Source organism: Amblyraja radiata, chromosome 11 (genome assembly GCF_010909765.2).
Source record: "Amblyraja radiata isolate CabotCenter1 chromosome 11, sAmbRad1.1.pri, whole genome shotgun sequence".
Taxonomy (NCBI): domain Eukaryota; kingdom Metazoa; phylum Chordata; class Chondrichthyes; order Rajiformes; family Rajidae; genus Amblyraja; species Amblyraja radiata.
Window position 1 is genome coordinate 20,684,125 of NC_045966.1, and position 15,245 is coordinate 20,699,369.

The 15,245-nt window shown below is 41.8% G+C and overlaps 1 protein-coding gene and 1 long non-coding RNA gene across 2 annotated transcripts in view; one reads left to right on the forward strand and one right to left on the reverse strand.

Annotated features, from left to right (window-relative positions):
- Positions 1–15,245, forward strand: part of LOC116978788 (glutamate receptor ionotropic, delta-2-like) — a gene marked incomplete at its 5' end in the record, with an annotated part of 428,679 nt that overhangs the window by 24,895 nt on the left and 388,539 nt on the right. The gene's annotated exons all lie outside the window — the stretch shown is intronic.
- Positions 11,490–14,166, reverse strand: LOC116978361. Its single transcript, XR_004413445.1, has 3 exons — positions 14,156–14,166; positions 12,941–12,950; positions 11,490–11,616 (listed from the first exon to the last, which is right to left on the reverse strand). It is a non-coding gene; the product is annotated as an uncharacterized LOC116978361 (long non-coding RNA).

The following is a 15,245-nucleotide window of genomic DNA, read 5'->3' on the forward strand; positions in this document are numbered from 1 at the left end:
TCATCAGAGGATCAATGACATTTTGACCACAGAAGAAAAGTCTCCATGGCTAGCATTGCTCCTAAAACACAGATAATCAAACGTTCAATTGGTACAGTCACTCCACATCAAAAGGCAGATGCATGCTGCCTTACTGCTATGACCATATTGTTGCTTTGCCATTACCTGTCTCTCGTACGTAAAAAATACATTGATTTCTAAAGATGCAGTTGCAGAGAAACCGAATATGAAACCATTTCCCACAATTTGATATCATCCCAATGTGATTGTGGGTCCTGATTTGCATACAAGCATTTTGCAGTGAGGTTGAGACAATGCTGTAGTCCACTCAAGCCTACAGTCAGGAGAGAATTATTTGTTTGGGGTCACAGATGTCTTATCTGGTAACCACTCTCATCACTTCTGCCATTATCTCCTGGAGGCAGTGGGATTTATTTGCCAATAATGCCCACCTCTTTCACTGTTGTGTCTGCAGTGTGATTATAACATTCTATTCCCAATCTCATTTCCGTTGTGTGCCAGCTCCCTCTGCAACAAGTGTAGAATTGAATTAATGTGGTTTTGTTTATGGGTTTCCAAGATTGACGACACAGTTTAATGTAGTGTAGATGATGGCAAGAAGAGGCAGCATTTATCGGTCTGACTCGACCACAAGGTGGAATATACAATTTTCTCAGATGACTTGAGGAGAATCTAATAAATTTTGAAACCGAAATTATTTAAAGGGAAATGTTCATGTTGTTTAGTGTATGGATCTTTCTGCAGAAGCATTCGGGAAGATGAAAGATGAAGAAGAGTTTTACTCTGCACCATGGCCAGTCCTTGAGAATCATGCTGGGAGCTTTGACATTTTCTATAGCTGACTGTATATTTTTTTATTTTCTGTCTGTGGTGCTTCTGTCTGTGGTGCTTCTGCAATTGGGTGAATATTATTCTTTATGTACCTTTTTCGTGTGCCTTCGCATTGTGATCCTATCGCGCTTACTTGCTAGAAGTGATATTGCTGTAGACATTTGGTCTGCCAGCTTAAAGGCTTAAAATGTAAATGGTTTAAAATGTGCTTTCTCGCAAAATAAGAAAGGATACTTCATTGGACTGAGATATGCTACATCTCAATTCACCAGGGATATTTGCGTCTTATCTGTTTACTGTCACAACTCTGGAAAGCTTGTCGTTGTACCTTTTAAGCTATGGCAATCCTAATACATTCCCTGTCCTGTCAATTGGTAAGTTACAAATACATAGTACATTTCGTGCTGTGCCAATGTATTGTAAAAATTACAGTAAGTATAAATGACATACCACTTAACATGATACCAATTTAATGGGGGGTTTTCACCCACATATACAGTATCAATTATTTTCTCCTGTGTTAAGCAACTTAAGCCCCTGCCCCACTTACGTGTCCTTGGCATGCTAATTACGTGACCTCGTGGTCACGTTGAGGCGCGACGGTCCCGCGAAGGTCGCACGCGACTTCATGCGTACGCACAGCTGTTTGGAGCGCATGACGTCATTTGGAGATGGACACAAAATGCTGGAGTAACTCAGCAGGACCGGCAGCATCTCTGGAGAGAAGCAATGGGTGGTGTTTTGGGTCGAGATTCTTCTTCAGTCTGAAAGAAGGGTCTTGACCCGAAACGTCATCCATTCCTTCTCTCCAGAGATGCTGCCGGTCCTGCTGAGTTACTCCAGTATTTTGTGTCTATCTTCAATTTTCTTGGCCCCACTCTGGGAGTAGAAGTGGGGGCGGATCCAGATCCACAACGGCCGTGATCCCCAGGCCGAACTCGGCAATCATTTGGCTGCTTCTGCTGCTGTTGGAGGCGAGATGTTGCGTCGCGCCAGGGTCTTAGGCCTGTCCCACTTTGGCCGTCAGTTGCGCGACAGGCCGGTGGCTCATGAAGATTTCGTTCACTACAAAATTTCGGAACACCGTGCGATACCGCGCACAACTACATACCCCTCCGCGCTTCTCAGTGGGACCGGCTCCGCGCGGCCACACGATGCCCGTGCGCCTCAATGCGACAACGAGGTTGTGTAATTTGCGTGCGAAGGAAATGTAAGTGGGACAGGGCCTTTAGTGTCTGTCTATTCTACGGTATGTGGAGAAGGGACTTACTTGGGAAAGGTTGATAAACTCTTCATAAACTTCTTCCTGCATATTATTCTTTGCCAGGGAAGCCAAGTATCACATTAATAAAGAAAACGTATATTGTTTGCAATTACTATAAATGGAATAATAAAAGCTTTTGAAGCAACATAAATGCCAATTTTGTAAGATGCTGGGCTGGCTCATGCAGACACACTCTCACACTCACACTCACACAGTCCTCGATATGCACTTAACAGGCGTAAATCTGAGGTATACCGAGTGAAAAATTACGTTGTTTCTATCAATTTGCTCTGCCTTGACTACTCTCTTTTCCAGCTTTTCTGCCCCCACCCCTACCCAAATCTGAAAATATATCGCCGTAGATGCTGCCTGACCCTTTGAGTTCCTCCAACACTTTGTTTTTCCCTTAAGTTTCCAGCATCTGCAGTCTCTTGTCTTTACTCTCGATCTTGTTTGGCTAGCTCAGTGCTGGTCAGTCAGTTAGTTAATAATTGTAATTTAATTGAATGTTTTTAATTATTTCAGCATCAAAATGTGCTACCAATTACAATTTAAAACTTTATATTATCTGAATTATATTTATTTAAATGCTACTTGTAAAAATTGTTAAACAACTTGGCTTTTTATTGACAATTTCCAGTTCAGGAATAGAGATTATAATACTCTGTCAGGCCTGAGTGACTTTGGATCACAGAGGCAGATTCCACCAAGGCTGTCAAGTTTGATTCTGCATTATGTCATCTGAGGCTTCCTCACTGCTAAGTTCAGGGGGCCAGAGACCCACGTTCGATCCTGACCATGGGTGCTGTCTGTACGGAGTTTGTACGTTTCTCCTCTTCCCCCCCCCCCCAATGACCTGCGTGAGTTTCTCTGGGTGCTCCGGTTTCCTCCACACACTCCAAAGACGTGCAGGCTTGTAGGTTAATTGACTTTGGTAAAAATTGTAAATTGTCCCTATTGTGTGTAGAATAGAGTTAGTGTGCGGGGATTGCTGGTCGGCGCGGATTCGATGTGCTGAATGGCCTGTTTCCACACTGTATCTCTAATTTAATCTAAAGTAAATTTTTGTCGAGGTGTATACATCTGGCAGAGACTATAGGAGCCAAATCCAGGCAGCAACTTGATTTGAATCTTTTTAAATAAACAATTCTAAAAATCGTCCATAAAATATGGCAACCACATTGGACTGTGCAGTCATTAAGCTCACCAAATTTCAAGCCCACAGCAGCAATGCTACTTTTATAAATCAACGCAAATCTTGAGTTCTGCACGATAAAATCTATAAGCAAGGAACAGCTGTGTTTGACATTTCAGCTGAGTGAGCTAGACATCTATTAACAGATGAGTTAGTTCGAGCTCTAGGGGCTAGTGGAGTCAAGGGATATGGGGAGAAGGCAGGCACGGGTTATTGATAGGGGACGATCAGCCGTGACCTCGCGTTAATCACAATGAATGGCAGTGCTGGCTCGAAGGGCCGAATGGCCTCCTCCTGCACCTATTTTCTATGTTTCTATGTTTCTATGTGATTTTTGAGTTGTGAATTGAAACTATTTAATTCTCCTCTAATAATTCCAGCATTTCATTTGATGATGCGCATTTATCACTCATTCCAAATTTTGGACCCCTTGCATACAATCAACTGGAGTAGTCGTTAAATTGTGGACTTTACATTGTTCCTGATTGATGTGTAGTAATTTGTATAAAGGTTTTGAACAAGGAATGAACTTGTAACATTTAATTTTATATTGCAATAGGGTGTTTCTGCAGTAGTAAAACACAATTTAACTTTTGAATATACAATGCAGCAGGATATCTTTAAATATGTCTTACAGTGGAATTTTATTTTTATTAGTCTGTTTAGCTATTTTCTTCGGGCGACACAGAAGTAGAGTTGTGGCCTTACGGCACCAGAGACCCACTTTTGATCGTGAGTCCGGGTGCTGTCTGCACTGTTTTTATGTTCTCCCTCTGGCCTCGTGTGTTTTCTATGAGTGCTCTGGTTTCCTCTCACATTGCAAAGACGTCAGCTTCGTAGGTTAATTGGCTTTGGTAAACTGACCCTAATTTGCCGGTTGGAACTAGTGTATAGGTGATCATAAGTCGGCGTGGAATCGGTGGGCTAAAGTGCCTGTATCCATGCTGTATCTCTAAACTAAAGTAAAGTCAACTGTTATAAGGAACAAAGATGTGATTGTATTCCCCTAAAATGGTGTTTGATTTGAAATCTTGTAGTTTAAAACTGTTGATATCTTTATACAGTCCATTGGTCTACCACTGGATAATAAAAAGTTTAAGTACGCTGTGCATTTTCACATCCACTTCCTCTGCAATTAGGTTGAAATTTGTGTTTTTGATTGCCGAGTTTCAACCTCCAAGTCATGACAGAATGACGTTGTGAGTACATTTCGACAAAGCTTGGACTTCATGATAGAGATTTCTAATAGCACCCCAGGGACAGCTGCTGATGGAGAATTGACAGGAAGGGAGGAACTCGAGAAAACTATAATGGCCAGGAAGATTCTTGGAACTCTGGTCTGACAAGTCTGTGGATCCAACTGGAGTTCATGGCCTCAAAATAAGTACCTAGTGCGAATGCATTGATGTGCCTTGCTGCATTGAGTTTAATTTTGCTAACGACACAAGATTTGCAAAGGTTTCATTGTATTGGAAATTAGCAAATGTATTTCATTTCTTCAAAAAAAGAGAGGGAGGCAGAAAGCAGGAATCTCTAAACCACTTAGCTTAATATCTGTCTGAGGAATTGTTGGATGCTTATTGAATAGGTTTTAACATGATACCTAGATAACAGGATACCGAGCTAAATATACAAGGTAATAAGAGAAAGTCAATATGGTTTTGTGAGAGGGAAATCATGTCCAACCAATTTATTTGAATATCTTGAATAACTAATATTTTAGAATAGTGAAGGTTAATTTCTGGGATGGTGGGTCTGTCATATGCTGAGAGAATGGAATGGCTGGGCTTGTATACTCTGGAGTTCAGAAGGATGAGAGGATATCTTATTGAAACATATAAGATTATTACGTGTTTGGACAGGCTAGAGGCAAGAAACATGGTCCTAATGTTGGGGGAGTCCAGAACCAGGGGCCACTGTTTAAGAATAAGGGGTAAGCCATTTAGAACGGAAATGAGGAAACACTTTTTCACACAGAGTTGTGGAATTCTCTGCCTCAGAGGGTGGTGGAGGCCAGTTCTCTGGATACTTTCAAGAGAGAGCTAGATAGGGCTCTTAAAGATAATGGATTCAGGGGATATGGGGAGAAGGCAAGAACAGGGTACTGATTGAAGATGATCAGCCATGATCACATTGAATGGCGGTGCTGGCTGGAAGGGCTGAATGGCTTACTGCTGCACCTATTGTCTATTGTCTATTTTTTATTGTCTATTGTCTATTGCTTAGATAGAGTGGATGTGGAGAGGATGTTTCCATTAGTGGGAGAGTAGGACTGGAGGTCATAGCCTCAGACTTAAAGGACGTTCTTTTAGGAAGGAGATGAGGAGACGTGTCTTTAATCAGATGGTGGTGAATTTGTGGGATTCTTTGCCACAGAAGGTTGTGGAGGCCAAATCAATGGATACATTTAAGGCAGAGAGATAGATTCAAGTTCAAGTTTACATTTATTGTCACTGCACCGAATGGTACAGTGAAATTTGGGTTGCCAAACAGCCATACGAATAAAAGGAACACAACACACGATAGAACTTAACATAAATTCTTGATTAGTACAGGTCCCAGCGGTATTGGGGAGAAGGCAGGAGAATGGGGTTAGGAAGGAGGGATAGATCAGCCATGAATGAATGGCAGAGTAGACTTGATGGGCCAAATGGCCTAATTCTACTCCAATCACTTATGATCTTGTGTTGCAGGATGTTAAGGTATGAATACATGTTTGGCTGGCCACCAGGAAAAGAAGTGTAGACCTGAACCGCTATCTTTTCTATTTGAGAAATAGCTGGGATTAATGCTAGGGTCTAAGCATCTTATGGTTTGTATAAATAGCAGCGATGATCGTATTGTCACTAAATTTGCTGACGACATAAATGCTGGTAGGAAAGTAAATTTTAAAGCAAACACAAGTAGTCAACGAAGATATGCAGATGAGCTGAGCGAATGAGCAAAGTAAGGGAAAATGTGAAATTGTTATCCAATTCTGCTCCAAACGTTATTCAACAAGGCAACAAGTTATTGGTCTCTATTTTTAAGTACCAAACTATCAGAGCCTTCTTGCGTCCACATGTACTACAATACTGTGTATGAATTGAATTTCCATGATACAAATTCACAAGTGAAGTTCCACTAAGTGTTAAATGCGAACTAGCCTCACCCATGTGTGTGCTTGTGCATGACATACGCATGGAAGTGCCTTATTACATTTTCCACTTTAATTGGACTATTTCATCATCTTTGTGGGTTGTGATGAATTCAGTGCAATAAATTATTCACATGCCATTTGAAAAATGAAGGAATTTCAGGTCTGTAGCTATTCTGCAAAGGCATGTGATAATTAATGCCAGAAGCCTGTAATTTGATTTTTTTTTAATTGAATATAATCAATGCATAATTGTGTGCGAAAGGTCCAATTGTTACTGGAATGGCATTCTCCCTGTTAATATTTTTTGGCTCCATTACCAATTTAACGTGCCACATTCACCATCATTTTGTAGCAGGATATCTTGAGTGTATTCTGACTGCAAACATTATCTACGAAATTGTATATTATTTTGAAAGTACAATTATCTTGGATTTTATTGACTTGAGAAAAGAATGAACGTGAAGTAATTCTGCAAGGCCAGTACCCTTGGGAATTTTTATTTTTTATTACTGATCTTATCTTGGGTCCTATTACTTCTGTCTGCTATTCTCTGCTCATTTTTTTGATGGCTAGTAATACAAGCAATGGAAAGAGAAACTTACCGTGTCACTTGTTACTTTAAACACTGCTCTGCACAGAAAAAAACCATAATGCAAATTAATTAATCTAAGACCTGTGCTCTGAACGTTCCTTTTACAAACACAAATTCATCTTGTAACCAGATTGTTGAGCAATTTATTTCTGAGCTGTTTATTGAAATAATTGGCAGCCAAAGAATATAGGAAAGTGATTTTTTAGATGCACAGTAACTCCATCAATCTTGGGGATCAGAAAGATATTGTTCTGATTTACAGATTTATTTATTTTTGAACATCAACAAACATTCTGACTGTTTTGCATATAGGTGGAAATCAATCACTGTTAGTCATCTAGTATGGAAACAGGCTCTTCAGCCTACCAAGTCTGTGCTGACAATTTACATCTATCCAAGAGTCTCTTTCCCAGAATAGCTGAATCGAGGAACAGAGGACATTGGTTTAAGGTGACAGGGAAAAGATTTAATAGGAATCTGAGGGGTAACATTTTCAAACAACAGGTGGTGGATGTATGGAACAAGCTGCCAGAGAAGATAGTTGAGGCAGGGACTATCCCAACATTTAAGAAGTTAATCAGATACATGGATAGGACAGGGTTGTAGGGATATGGACCAAAGTAGGCAGGTAGGACTAGTGTAGCTAGGACATGTTGGTCGGTGTGGGCAAGTTGGGCTGAAGGGCCTGTAAATTAAGCCAAACTAAACTAAACCCACGTATCTAAGGGATGTGGGAGGAACCCAGGTCACTTTCTGAAGTCAAGATGGCCACAACGAGTACATGCAAAAGGGGAAGTACAACGGGATCTGGGGGTCCTGGTACATCAGTCTATGTAAGTAAGCATGCGGGTACAACTGGCAGTGAAGAAAGCGAATGGCATGTTGGCCTTTATAACAAGAGGAATTGAATATAGGAGCAAAGAGGTTTTTCTGCAGTTGTACAGAGCCCTAGTGAGACCACACCTGAGTAATGTGTGCAGTTTTGGTCCCCTAATTTGAGGAAGGACATTCTTGCTATTGAGGGAGTGCAGCGTAGGTTTACAAGGTTAATTCCCGGGATGGCGGGACTGTCATATGCTGAGAGAATGGAGCAGCTAGGCTTGTACACTCTGGAGTTTAGAAGGATGAGAGGGTATCTCATTGAAACAAATAAGATTGTTAAAGGCTTGGACACGCTAGAGGCAGGAAACATGTTCCCGATGTTGGGGGAGTCCAGAACCAGGGGCCACAGTTTAAGAATAAGGAGTAAGCCATTTAGAATGGAGACGAGGAAACACTTTTTCTCACAGAGAGTGGTGGGTCTGTGGAATTCTCTGCCTCAGAGGGCGGTGGAGGCAGGTTCTCTGGATGCTTTCAAGAGAGAGCTAGATAGGGCTCTTAAAAATAGCAGAGTCAGGGTATATGGGGAGAAGGCAGGAACGGTGTACTGATTGGGGATGATCAGCCATGATCACATTGAATGGCGGTGCTGGCTCGAAGGGCCGAATGGCCTACTCCTGCACCTATTGTCTATTGTCTATTGTCCACATAAACAACAGTAGATGTGAGGTTTGTACCATAGTTATTGGCACAGTAAGACTGCAGCTCTGAGTTGTGTTAATGATCTTGAAATCAAATATAATCCTTGCACAAAAAGCCGTAATGTACACAATATTATGTGGGGAATATAGCTCGGTATATCACATATCTGTGGGTAATTACAATATCATGCTGGAAAATGTTGCATTAAGTGGCTGTAAACAATGAGCAGAAGTGTTCCCTTAGTATCTTGTATAATATTTGTCTTTCAGTTAGATCCTTGGTGTTAAATGTGACCTATGATACTTCTAACATAGGTTCTTTCATAACTCCACCATCGACCTGTCTTCACACAGAACATCACTGTTAATGAAGGTCCAATCCATTTTTTTCTGACAACCAACTGGGTAAAAATCTGTCCTCCAAAGTAATCTGCAGTGTGAACCTTAACAAAACTTCTGAAAATTCATATAAACAACGATGAATCTTTTCTGAGGAAACTTTTATTGGTCCACAGCTAGTCTTTTATTGCCCACAATCTTCCATTAAAGCTATGAAATATAATTGACCCTGCAATTAATCACTATTACCTTTCCTTGGTGTCTTATGGTTGTTTTAATGGCAAATGTTGTTGAATTGAGCTGACGTGAACAAACTTCTTTCCATGTCACTCCTGTCAATTAAAAAAAAATAACCCCTGTGTTTGGTTTGCCTTTTTATGTCCATATTAAATTGAATACTTGCTTTTAATGATCTTAGAATGTGAGAATCAGGATACCTTTGCTCTTACTGACATTTAGGGTTATAATTTCATCTCGGTCAATGAGGCAAAATGAACTGCACCAGTTGAAAAGCACTTCATGCAATTTCATGTAATTAACGTGTTGCATTTTTGATGTAACTGTCAGATGCCGTGTCTGTTCTTAGTCTCATTATCCCAGCAGAATGTGGGCTCTTTCTTCTTCTTACCAACATTCTTTGCGCTCGGAGCAAGGACCCCAGCTATTTAGACCACTGCGGCTTGCAGGAGGGGGTAGGTCAGTCGCCGAGTCAGTCCCTGCTCGTCCCCTGTGGACAAATGCAAGACCCTGTGTGCTGCGGCCTGAAGGGAGGGAGCCACCGAGCTGGTTCCTGCTCATCCCCCACAGCTGAATGCAGGGTGGAGGACCATGGCCTGCAGGGGGAAGCTGCCAAGCTGGTCCCTGCTCGTCCCCTGAAGACCAGAGACTGGGAGAATGGACCCGGTGTCTATGACGATGATGGGCGAGGAGTAAGGCCGGTGCTGTGGGAGGCGCTCCCGGGGATCAAGCTGGACGGAGGAGGAGAGGGATGTTCGTTCGCTGGATCCACACGTCCAGGAAAGGTGATGGCTGGAGGCCCACAGCTGCATGGAGATTGCTTGGACCAGAAAATGCTCATTACACCTATAGCTTGCACTGGACTTTGAAAATGGTGCCAAAGGACACCTCTTGCAGGCGGGCTCAGTAGACCATATCTGTACATTTTGCTAATCTGGTTGTGCTTGGGTATGACAATACTGTACTGGACCATATGCAAGAAAATAATTTCACTGCATTTGCACGTGTAACAATAAAAGCACCTTTGAAGCTTTCATTTTTATTGTTTTGTAACGTCCAAATTTTTGAGTGTCCATTGGATTATGACCAGTTACTATTCTGTCTAAATAACAAACCTTTAGTTAAATTAGAAATCTGGGAGAAATGAATGCTGCATGCAGTAGGATTGAATTATTATGCCCCTTTTCACTGGTTATGGGATTAAACCTGGAATCTTTGTTCAGTAAAAAGAAAATGTAATGTTTATCACTAGTCTGCAACATCTTACCTTGAAACTGTACCAAAAGACAAAGTTGCCGTTTATATTTCTGCTCAACAGAATGTGAAAAATATTTCAGTAACTAGGAACTGCTGGCGCTGGTTTACAAAACAATGATACAAAGTGATGGAGTAACTTCTAGTCCCAACCCGAAAGGTCACCTATTTCTGTTTTCCAGAGATACTGTCTGACTCACTGAGTTACTCCAGCACTTTGTGAAAGAAATTGTGTTTTGAATAAGCTATATAACCTCTTCTAGAATAATTCCAATATTATTATTGTAATGTCACATTGCATCTTTTAGATTGAGCATGTTCCTTGTTCTGTAATCTAAAGAATATCAAATCAAGAACCTTTAAATAGATTAATGTATTTTGTTCCCTTTTGACTGACAGGGAATGTAGAAATGTCACAAAATTTTGAGATTTTAAAAATCAAGTCTGAAATTTATACCATCAGATAAAGCATAAAAAGAAGTTTAATTTGACTCCTAATTCACTTTCATATCTTCAGTATTTAAAATGTTATGGCCATTTTCATACTCGGAAATTAGCATCTTGTTCCCTATTGCTTTTCCATTGACTTAACTCAAAAGCTGTGATCGAGGACAGTCAAAAGCCCATAACTTTCTTAAAAATTAAGGGAACTGAATGACATTTTCAGTTATCATAGATTGAAGCATTCTGAAACAAATATAAAACAATCCTACTGGGATGACCTGAAATTAAAGCATATAATTAGTTAGTTACTTAATTGTAACTAATTACAAAATTGACCATTGTGACGGAAATAGTAATAAACAACCAGACTGCTATGAAAATTCAAAAATGCGATATTCTCAAGATCAGAACTTTAATATTATTGTATTATATGCTGTAAGTCCGTTATAGATAGGTAAATAATTTACAATTTCAAGCAAAAGACCAAGTCTTTATGGAGATGATCAGTTCCTAGCTGGTACATTGGTATATCAAAATCAGTAGCATCATCATACTCCTCAGATTGCAATCAATAAGCAACACTGTACACTTTGTTTTTCCTCAACCTTTCAATTTTGGCATTGTAAACTACACGTTTTTGCTCTTCAAACCACGCTTGACATGCCTTTCTGCCCACTACTTTCCCATTAAGAATGTCCTGTAGATCATCACATTTGGAGTAGTCCAAATTTGGATAATCTCTGCGAATGCTGTTTAAATCAGTCTCTTTCAATTTTTTCCCTAGGTTTTTCCTCTCTTTCGTGTCCTGAGCATGCTCCTTGCCTTTCTGTCGCTTCATGATATCTGCTCTCAATTCCTTCTGTTTTTTCTTCCGTCTGTTCCTCTGCACTCTCCCCCATGTCACTGCCTTACAGAGCACCTCCTCCCTACGATGCTCCTCGAGATTATCAAGGTAATTGACTGTTTTATTCTTGCAGGCCCGCATCCTACATGACAAATAACACATGGTGGCATTGGGAGATTTCTGTTTCGATGAGCTAAACATCCCCATTATCTCCTCCGCATCAATGTTGTGTGATCTTGCTGATGCAATCTCCTCCTTCAGTTTCTCAGTTACATCAAGTTCAAAGTATTTACTATACTGCCTCTCCAACACAGTGATGGCAGCTTGAAGACAGCTGTTCATCTTTGAACTGAACTGTGGATGTACTGGTAGCTCCCAAAGTTTTGTCAATGTGGCGTCAAAGATGTACCTCCTCACCGAAGAAATCTTCCCTTGCCAATATCAAGTTCTCTGGATTTTCTGTGGCTTCCTTTAGAGCAGCAATCACCCCTTTAACCACTTTGATGCCATCAACATGGTTGATCTGATTCTGGCTTGAAGTGTAGAAGCGCTTCACCCATTTGCCACGCAAGCCCAATATCTGAAGTTCTACGTTTGCTTCAGCCTGGGTGGCGCTTTTCAACCTTTCAACGCTTCAGCATGGAGGATGGCGCTTTTCAACCCCCCACAGGATGTTCCGCTATTCAGCAGTGCAACAAAGTCAAGTTCAAGTGAGTTTATTGTCATGTGTCCCTGATAGGACAATGCAATTCTTGCTTTGCTTCAGCACAACAGAACATAGTAGGCATTGACTACAAAACAGATCAGTGTGTCCATATACCATTATATAAATATATACACAAATGAATAAATAAACTGATAAAGTTCAAATAACAGATAATGGGATATTAATGTTCAGAGTTTTTTCCGAGCCAAGTTTAATAGTCTGATGGCTGTGGGGAAGTAGCTATTCCTGAACCTGGCCGTTGCAGTTTTCAGGCTCCTGTACCTTCCACCTGAAGGTAGCAGGGAGATGAATATGCGGCCAGGATGGTGTGGGTCCTTGATGATACTGCCAGCCTTTTTGAGGCAGCGACTGCGATAGATCCCCTCGATGGAAGGGAGGTCAGAGCCGATGATGGACTGGGCAGTGTTTACTACTTTTTGTAGTCTTTTCCCCTGCAGGCTCAAGTTGCCGAACCAAGCCATGATGCAACCGGTCAGCATGCTCTCTACTGTGCACCTGTAGAAGTTAGAGAGAGTCCTCCTTGACAAACCGACTCTCCGTAATCTTCTCAGGAAGTAGAGGCGCGGATGTGCTTTCTTAATAATTGCATCAGTGTTCTCGGACCAGGAAAGATCTTCAGAGTTCAAGTTCAAGTTTATTGTCATGTGTCCCTGATAGGACAATGAAATTCTTGCTTTGCTTCAGCACACAGAACATAATAGGCATTGACTACAAAATACATGAATAAATAACCTCACGCCCAGGAATTTGAAGCTCTTGACTCTTTCAACTATCGACCCGTTGATATAAAAGGGATTGTGGGTCCCATCCTACTCCTTCCAAAGTCCACAATAAGTTCCTTGGTTTTGCTGGTGTTGAGGGCCAGGTTATTGTGCTGGCATAATATGGACAGTTGCTCGATCTCTCTTCTATACTCTGGCTCATCCCCATCAGTGATACGTCCCACAACAGTGGTGTCGTCAGCGAACTTGATGATGGAGTTTGCACTATGACCGGCTACGCTGTCATGAGTATAGAGTGAGTACAGTAGGGGGCTGAGCACGCAGCCTTGAGGTGCTCCCGTGCTGATTGTTATCGAGTCTGACACATTTCCACCAATACGAGCAGACTGTTGTCTGAGAATGAGGAAGCCAAGGATCCAATTGCAGAGGGATGCGCAGAGACCCAGTTCTGCGAGTTTGGTAACCAGCTTGGAGGGGTTGATTGTATTAAATGCCGAGCTGTAATCAATGATTAACAGCCTAACATATGACTTTTTGTTGTCCAAGTGGTCCAGAGCGGAGTGGAGGGCCAGCGAGATCGCATCCACTGTTGATCTATTGTGGTGGTATGCGAACTGCAGTGGGTCCAGGTTTTTGTCGAGGTAGGAGTTGATTTGCACCATAATCAACCTCTCAAAGCACTTCATCACCACAGGCGTTAGTGCCACAGGTCGATAGTCATTGAGGCACATAGAAACATAGAAACATAGAAAATAGGTGCAGGAGTAGGCCATTCGGCCCTTCGAGCCTGCACCGCCATTCAATATGATCATGGCTGATCATCCAACTCAGTATCCCGTACCTGCCTTCTCTCCATACCCTCTGATCCCCTTAGCCACAAGGGCCACATCTAGCTCCCTCTTAAATATAGCCAATGAACTGGCCTCGACTACCCTCTGTGGCAGAGAGTTCCAGAGATTCACCACTCTCTGTGTGAAAAAAGTTATTCTCATCTCGGTTTTAAAGGATTTCCCCCTTGTCCTGGACTTCCCCAACATCGGGAGCAATCTTCCTGCATCTAGCCTGTCCAACCCCTTAAGAATTTTGTAAGTTTCTATAAGATCCCCTCTCAATCTCCTAAATTCTAGAGAGTATAAACCAAGTCTATCCAGTCTTTATTCATAAGACAGTCCTGACATCCCAGGAATCAGTCTGGTGAACCTTCTCTGCACTCCCTCTATGGCAATAATGTCCTTCCTCAGATTTGGAGACCAAAACTGTACGCAATACTCCAGGTGTGGTCTCACCAAGACCCTGTACAACTGCAGTAGAACCTCCCTGCTCCTATACTCAAATCCTTTTGCTATGAAAGCTAACATACCATTCGCTTTCTTCACTGCCTGCTGCACCTGCATGCCCACTTTCAATGACTGGTGTACCATGACACCCAGGTCTCGCTGCATCTCCCCTTTTCCTAGTCGGCCACCATTTAGATAATAGTCTGCTTTCCTGTTTTTGCCACCAAAATGGATAACCTCACATTTATCCACATTATACTGCATCTGCCAAACGTTTGCCCACTCACCCAGCCTATCCAAGTCACCTTGCAGTCTCCTAGCATCCTCCTCACAGCTAACACTGCCCCCCAGCTTAGTGTCATCCGCAAACTTGGAGATATTGCCTTCAATTCCCTCATCCAGATCATTAATATATATTGTAAATAGCTGGGGTCCCAGCACTGAGCCTTGCGGTACCCCACTAGTCACTGCCTGCCATTGTGAAAAGGACCCGTTTACTCCTACTCTTTGCTTCCTGTTTGCCAGCCAGTTCTCTATCCACATCAATACTGAACCCCCGATGCCGTGTGCTTTAAGTTTGTATACTAATCTCTTATGTGGGACCTTGTCGAAAGCCTTCTGGAGTCCAGATACACCACATCCACTGGTTCTCCCCTATCCACGCTACTAGTTACATCCTCGAAAAATTCTATAAGATTCGTCAGACATGATTTACCTTTTGTAAATCCATGCTGACTTTGTCCAATGATTTCACCACTTTCCAAATGTGCTGCTATCCCATCTTTAATAACTGACTCTAGCAGTTTCCCCACTACCGATGTTAGACTAACTGGTCTGTA